Here is a 7,077-nt window from a genome sequence, read left to right as displayed (position 1 = left end):
GTGGTGTTCGTGTGTGTGTGCACATGTGTATTTTATTTTTTTTAATGTTTACGTATTCATTTTTGAGAGAGAGTAAGAGGCATTGAGATAGGGAGACAGAGAATCCCAAGCAGGCTCCGTGCTGTCAGCACAGAGCCGGATGCGGGGGCTTGAACTCAAAAACCATGAGATCATGACCTGAGCCGAAACCAAGAATCAGATGCACAACTGACTGAGCCACCCAGGCACCCCTGTGTGTGTGTGTGTGTGTGTGTGTGTGTGTGTATTTTAGACGATTTCCGAAAACAAGGAAACTATGTAGAATTCCAATTAAAAATAGTCACTACAAAATAATTAGGTGCATTTTGCCAACTAATACATATCAGCCATTCCTTTTGAGTACAGACTATATTATCCTTCAATTTTTCTCTTTATTACTCAGCAGTTAAGTACATCTCTGAAAGCTACAGTTGACCAGATAGATAGATGATAGATAGATAGATAGATAGATAATAGGTAAATAGATAATTTTCGTGGCATATAAAATACTTTTACTCAGTTTATCCAATAGACTCTAAGCTCCCAAGGGCATTTTCCTCTTGCTTAAAAACTAAAAACTTAAAAACACTGGATCCATTATTTCCTGTACATAAGTGCCTTATCAGAGCCAGGCCTAGGAGAAGGAAACTATCTGTCTGTATGACGTATTTTAAAGGGTGCCATGAAAACCCCTTTGCTGCCCAAATACTCCTCACTTCCCTGAAGCACAGGATACATGTTTAATAACTTTGAGTGGACCTTTTATGAAAGAGAGTTTTATTGGCTAAGATCTATCTTGGCTAAGCCCAGTCCCAAGAAAATGACCTATGATCTTGGCAAAAAAGGGGCAAAAACCAGGTAAGGAGTATCAGAAGCAGAAAGAAAAACTTTGAAAAGAGATGTGAGGAGATTTTTTGAAGGCAAACTCTGATTGTTCTTTTAAGTTTTTTTTTTAGTAATCTCTACACCCAACGTGGGGTTCAAACCCACAACCCTGAGATCAAGAGTCACGTGCTCTTCTGACCGAGCCAGCCAGGCATGCCTGATTATCTTTAAATTTAGCTAAAGATCGTTTTTTTTTTAAATATATATATTTTTAATGTTTATTTATTTTTGACAGAGACAGAGCGTGAGCAGAGTAGAGGCAGAGAGGGAGAGAGGGAGACACAGAATCCAAAGCAGGCTCCAGGCTCTGAGCTGTCAGCCCAGAGCCTGACACGGGGCTCAAACTCACCAACCGGGAGATCACGACCCGAGAAGTCCGAGGCTTAACCGCCTGAGCCACCCAGGCGCCCCTAGCTAAAGATCATTTAAAAACTAACAGACTGTGGGGGCGCCTGGGTGGCTCAGTCGGTTAAGCGTCCAACTTCGGCTCAGGTCACGATCTCGCGGCCTCGGAGTTCGAGCCCCGCGTCGGGCTCTGTGCTGACCACTCAGAGCCTGGAGCCTGTTTCAGATTCTGTGTCTCCCTCTCTCTCTGACCCTCCCCCATTCATGCTCTGTCTCTGTCTCAAAAATAAATAAATGTTAAAAAAAATTTTTTTTAAATAAAAAAAAAAAACAACAAACTAACAGACTGTGAACTGAGATGAATTTTCTGGTTGGTGACTTGACACCCGCCACATCCCCAGTGTGCCATGTGGAAGCTAACTGGGATTAGGGCCATCATGAAGCAAACTCTGGTTCTCAAGAGGCTGCAGTTCTGTCCAGCTATGCTGTAAGGCACTGAAAGAGCATTGTGTTTGTGTCCAGTTGCGTGTTAGGGCACCTCAGGAAGACCTGGCCTTTATCCCACTCTTTGTGTAAGTGCTGAGTTCAGCAATGGTGGCTTGCAGGTCTAGGATTGCCTCTTTGCAACCACCGTGGCTCTCCTTTCAAAATGAAAACACCAAGTTGAGACTCATATTTTCTCCTTTTAAAAGTCTTTTGGTTTCTCGGGGCGCCTGGGTGGCTCAGTCGGTTGAGCATCCGACTCTTGATTTCAGCTCGGGTTATGGTCTCACAGTTCATGAGTTCGAGCCCCCTGAGGCAGGCTCTGTGCTGACAGTGTGGAGCCTGCTTGGGATTCTCAATCTCCCTCTGTCTTTCTGCCCCTCTCCCACTCACAGGTATGCGAGTGCCTTCTCTCTCTCTCTCTGACTCTCTCTCTTTTTTTTTTTTAATTTTTTTTAACGTTTATTTATTTTTGAGACAGAGAGAGACAGAGCATGAACAGGGGAGGAGCAGAGAGAGAGGGAGACACAGAATCCGAAACAGGCTCCAGGCTCTGAGCTGTCAACACAGAGCCCGACGGGGGGCTCGAACTCACAGACCGTGAGATCATGACCTGAGCCGAAGTCGGATGCTTAACCGACCGAGCCACCCAGGCGCCCCTGACTCTCTCTCAAAGTAAACAAATAAACTTTAAAAATCTTTAGATTCTTGAATTCTCTTCTGATTTCTCAAAATCTGAAGTTAATGACCCTACCCTAACTATAGTCAACTTCCCGAGTATCTACCGTTTATAAGAGGTACTTCCTTCCATAAACTAATTTCACTTCCTGTCCTCCCTCCAAAAAGAATGTAAACTCAAGTTTCTGATGAAATCAACCTTTATGTTTAAAGATTGAGGGTGAAAAGTTCTTTCCTTAATAATGTCATCTGTATCATTTCTTTCCCTACTAAGAAAGGGGAAACAATTTAGTGGGCTTTTTTTCTTTTTTGGTCACATTTACTCTGAATTCATCATAATTCAACAAGGAATAGTCTGACTTACCTTTGAACTACTTACAAAGAAAGGGCTACATAAGTAAAAAATAAGCAAGATTATAAGGACAACAACTAGCCTACCTAAGCTATGAACTTTCAGCAACTTTATGAGAATACATTTGCTTGCCAATGAATGTTAAAAAATATAAATACATCACTAGTGGGAATGTAAAATAATACAAGCACTTTGGAAGGCAGTTCCTCAGTTTCTTAAGTTAAACATATGCTTACCATATGATCTAGCAATTTTACTCCTAGGTATCTACCCAAGAGAAATGAAAACATGTCTGTCCAATGACTTGTGTCCATGACTTGTACACATGTTCACAGCAGCATTATTAATGAGAAGCAAAAAGCTGGAAACACCCCAAAAGTCCATCAGCTGGTGAGTGGGTAAATAGGTTGCGGTATATCCATTCAATCTGCCAATAAAAAGAAAAGAACTGCTAATACATTCAACAGCGCAAATGAGCCTCAACAGCATCACTCTAAGTGAAAGGAACCAGACACTAAGACTACATATTGTGTGATTCCATTGATATGAAATTTATAGAAGGGATAAAACTATAGAGACAGAATATGGATCAGTGGTTACTAGGGATGAGGTGGGAGTGGGGACCATCAGCGAATGGGTGTGAGAGAAACTGGTGGGATGATGGCAGTGTTCTAAAGCTGGACTGTGGTGATGATGATTGCACGTCTGTATAAATTTATTTACACTTATCTAGATGCCACTTAAAATGGATGATTTTTAGGGTCACCTGGTGGCTCAGTTAGTTGAACATCCAACTCCTGATTTCAGCTCAGGTCATGATCCCAGGGTTGTGGGACTGAGCCCCACATTGGGCTCTAAACTGAATGTGGAGCCTGCTTGAGATTCTCTCTCTCTCCCTCTGCCCCTCTCCCCCACTGTGCCTTCTCTCTAAAATTAAACAAAAAAAATTTTTTTTAATGGGTGAATTTTATACCATGTAAATTATGCCTCAATAAACCTGCTTTTTATTTTTTATTTTTTTAATTTCTTTAATGTTTATTTATTTTTGAAAGAGAGAGAGAGAGAAGAGTGTGAGCAGGGGAGGGGCTGAGAGAGAGGGAGACACAGAATCTGAAGCAGGCTCCAGGCTCCGAGCCGTCAGCCCAGAGCCTGACGCGGGGCCCGAACTCATAAACAGTGAGATCATGACCTGAGCAGAAATCGAATGCTTACCAGACTGAAACACCCAGCTGCCCCAGTAAAGCTGCGTTTTAAAAGAAAAAAAAAAACAAAAAACAAAACACAGTAGCAGGAAAAATAAGAAAATCTCTATCTATTTGCCTTTACAAAAAGAAACACAGAAAGAATAAACCAGAAAACCATGAAGCTGGTTAACTCTAAGGGGAATGTAGTGGAAATGCCCCAATATAAAAGAGAGAGCAAACTGAAACAAAGCAGCCCGGTTAGATTTCAAATGAATAGTATAACAACACAGAAAGAAAATAGAAAAAAGGAAGGACAAGCCGGGCAGTGCACAAACACAGTATTTGACTATATGTAACAGCCTCGGTTTGTGGTGGGGTAAGAGGGCATGGAGGAAATTACAGTTCAATCCTGTACTCTTTTCAGTAGATTTGTTTTGTATAGAGGCAAGGAGGAAGCAATTCTGAGATTATTTTAGATCATGCAATTGAGCAAATAAGTAAATATATTGTTTGGGGGATCCAAGGTTCTTACTGAAAAAAAAAAAACCAAAAGCCACGTGCAAATAAATACGGAAGAGAAGAAGGCAAGAAGAAACCTCATAGGGATAAATGAAATTGAAATTATGAATTCATTATTTCCGAAAAATGTGTCCTCGTGAATATGTACTTATGTATATACAAAAATGTCCATGGATATTTGTACGTGTATACGTACATGTATAAATATCCATTGACTTTCTTGTTCACCCAGCTGAAAAGTACAAGAAACAAAGATTCTCTGGGAACAATGAGCATACCTCCCACCCAGATCTTGGTTTCTGATACCTTCTCTCGTCAGAAGGAACCGAAGGTCTTCCTAGAAATGGCTGAATTCAGGGCTGGGGCAGGTAGATACAACAAAAGCCTGGAAAATCTTTTTATGCCAGAGATTAAGGAAGTACTCAAGATGATGTAGGGGGTGGAAATCACATATCACAGGGTTGCAGGAGCACCTGGGGGCTCCACTGGCCAAACCTGGGACAGTTAGAGCACCGAAATAATTAAATACAATAGTGAATTATAAATTACTGAAAAAATAGGTATTTGGGAGTCTATACCTGTGATAAATATATAAATAGCTGGTGGGTTCCTGCTTAAGGTGGAATACTTAGTGCCAAATGATCAATGAGAATGGAGTTAAATGCTTAACCAACTGAGAGTTGGAAAATAACCATTTTATACCATGGAAAATAACCATTTTGCAACCATCGTAGGAAAGAGCCATTCAGCAGAAATCAATGGATGGACCTTTTTTTTTCTTTTTTTTTAAGAAAGAGAGAGAGAGCATGCATGAGCAGGGGAGAGGTGGGGAGAGGGGCGACTGAGCCACTCAGGCTCCCCCAGGTGGAAATTTTGTTGAGGAATAGGATGTGATTGCATTGACTTAAATCATCTCCCCACAGATTGCATATGTGTGTGTGTGTGTGTGTGTGTGTGTGTGTGCATGCACACATATATGAGGGAGATGAATTCAGTAGGCAAATAAAATGATAACAGTAGGTAAGTCTTGGTAAGCAGTACAGAGATAGTCTTGGTAATATTCTTACTCATGCAACTTTTCTATATTTGAAATAATTTCCAAACAAAAAGCTTTACAAATTTTTAGTGTTTTTTTTCGTTTTTTTTAATTTCATTTTATTTTAGAGAGAGACAGCAAGCACAGGGGGGAGAGCAGAGGGAGAATCTTAAGTAGGCTCCACACTCAGCACAGAGTCTGACATGGGGCTCGATCCCATGCCCCTGAAATCATTGCCTGAGCCAAAATCAAGAGTCAGATGCTCAACTGACTGAGGTGCCCCTCCAAAAAAAAGGTTTAAAAATTCAAGGAAACTCTCTCTCTCCCCTTCTCTCTCTGCCCCTCGCTCACCCACACCCTCTAAAAATAAATTTTAAAAAAATCTGAAGAAACAATCTGGAAGTTGTCCTCTGCCTGCCCCCCCGCAACCCCTCTTCCAAGGAGTGGCCCAATGTTAAAAGTTTTGTATGTGTATTTCTAGACATACTTCTTTTTCTTGTTTAAGATGTTAAGTAATCTCTACCCCCAACATGGGGCTTGAATTTACAATCCCAGGATCACGAGTCACATGCTCAACTGACTGAACCAGCCAGGCACCCTCCTAGACCCATTTCTGTGCATTTTTCTTCCTATGGTAAAACACACATAACATAAAATTTACTCTGTTAGCCTGGTTTTTTCAATGTTTATTTTTGAGAGAGAGACGGAGCATGAGCGGGAGTGGGGCAGAGAGAGAGACAGACAGACAGACAGAATCCAAAGTACTCCAGGCCCTGAGCTGTCAGCCCAGAGCCCCACGTGGGGCTTGAACTCGTGAACCATGAGATCACGACCTGAGCCAAAGTTGGTGCTTAACTGACTGAGCCACGCGGGCGCCCCCATGTTAACCATTTTCGAGTGACCTGTGTTCAGTACAAAAGGGTGGAATGCTTCTCAATTTGCATGTCATCCTTGTGCAGGGGCCATGCCAATTTTCCCCGTGTTGTCCAAGTTTGTGTGCTGACAAACTGAGCACTCCATGCATTTATAAGGTTCCAACATTAAAACTGTAGGCATACTGTGCAAGGGAGGAAAAAGAGAAAAAATGAAGGTGAAAGAATGCTTTTCCTAGTGAAACAAAGACAAAACCAAAATTGGCACTTGTATGCTGCAAGAATTTTAGGGGAACTTTTCAGGCAGAAACAAAATGATAACAGGTGGAAATTTTATTCCACGCAAAGGAATAAAGAACACCAGAGATAGTGGAAATGGGGAAGAAAACAAAAACATTCTTTTCTCCTGCTTAATTTCTTTAAAAGATATTTGACCAAAGCAAACGTGATAAAGTGTGTGGGGTTTATAACATATGCACAAGCAAGATGTATGACGACAATTTCACCAAAGACAAGAGGAGGAAAATGGAAGTGTGCTGTTTTAACTACGGGTTTAAGTGCACTGTTCTCACATGTCACGTGAAATGATGTAAGATTATTTAAAAGGAGACTATGGGGGCTCTTGGCTGGCTCAGTCAACAGAACCTGTGACTCCTGATCTCAGGGTTGTAAGTTCGAGCCCCATGTTGGGTGTAGAGATTACTT

General features: G+C 41.5%; 1 pseudogene; it reads right to left on the bottom strand.

Moving 5' to 3' along the window:
* Nucleotides 1–6,415: 6,415 nt before the first annotated feature.
* Nucleotides 6,416–6,515, bottom strand: LOC124502772 (uncharacterized; annotated as a pseudogene).
* Nucleotides 6,516–7,077: the final 562 nt, after the last annotated feature.

The sequence above is a fragment of the Lynx rufus genome, unplaced genomic scaffold (genome assembly GCF_022079265.1).
Source record: "Lynx rufus isolate CCGP_SWC_20201006 ecotype Redwood Valley unplaced genomic scaffold, mLynRuf1.p SCAF_7, whole genome shotgun sequence".
NCBI classification, from domain to species: Eukaryota; Metazoa; Chordata; class Mammalia; order Carnivora; family Felidae; genus Lynx; species Lynx rufus.
Note: the sequence above shows the minus strand (reverse complement) of the source record. Positions and strands in the feature narration are given on the sequence as shown.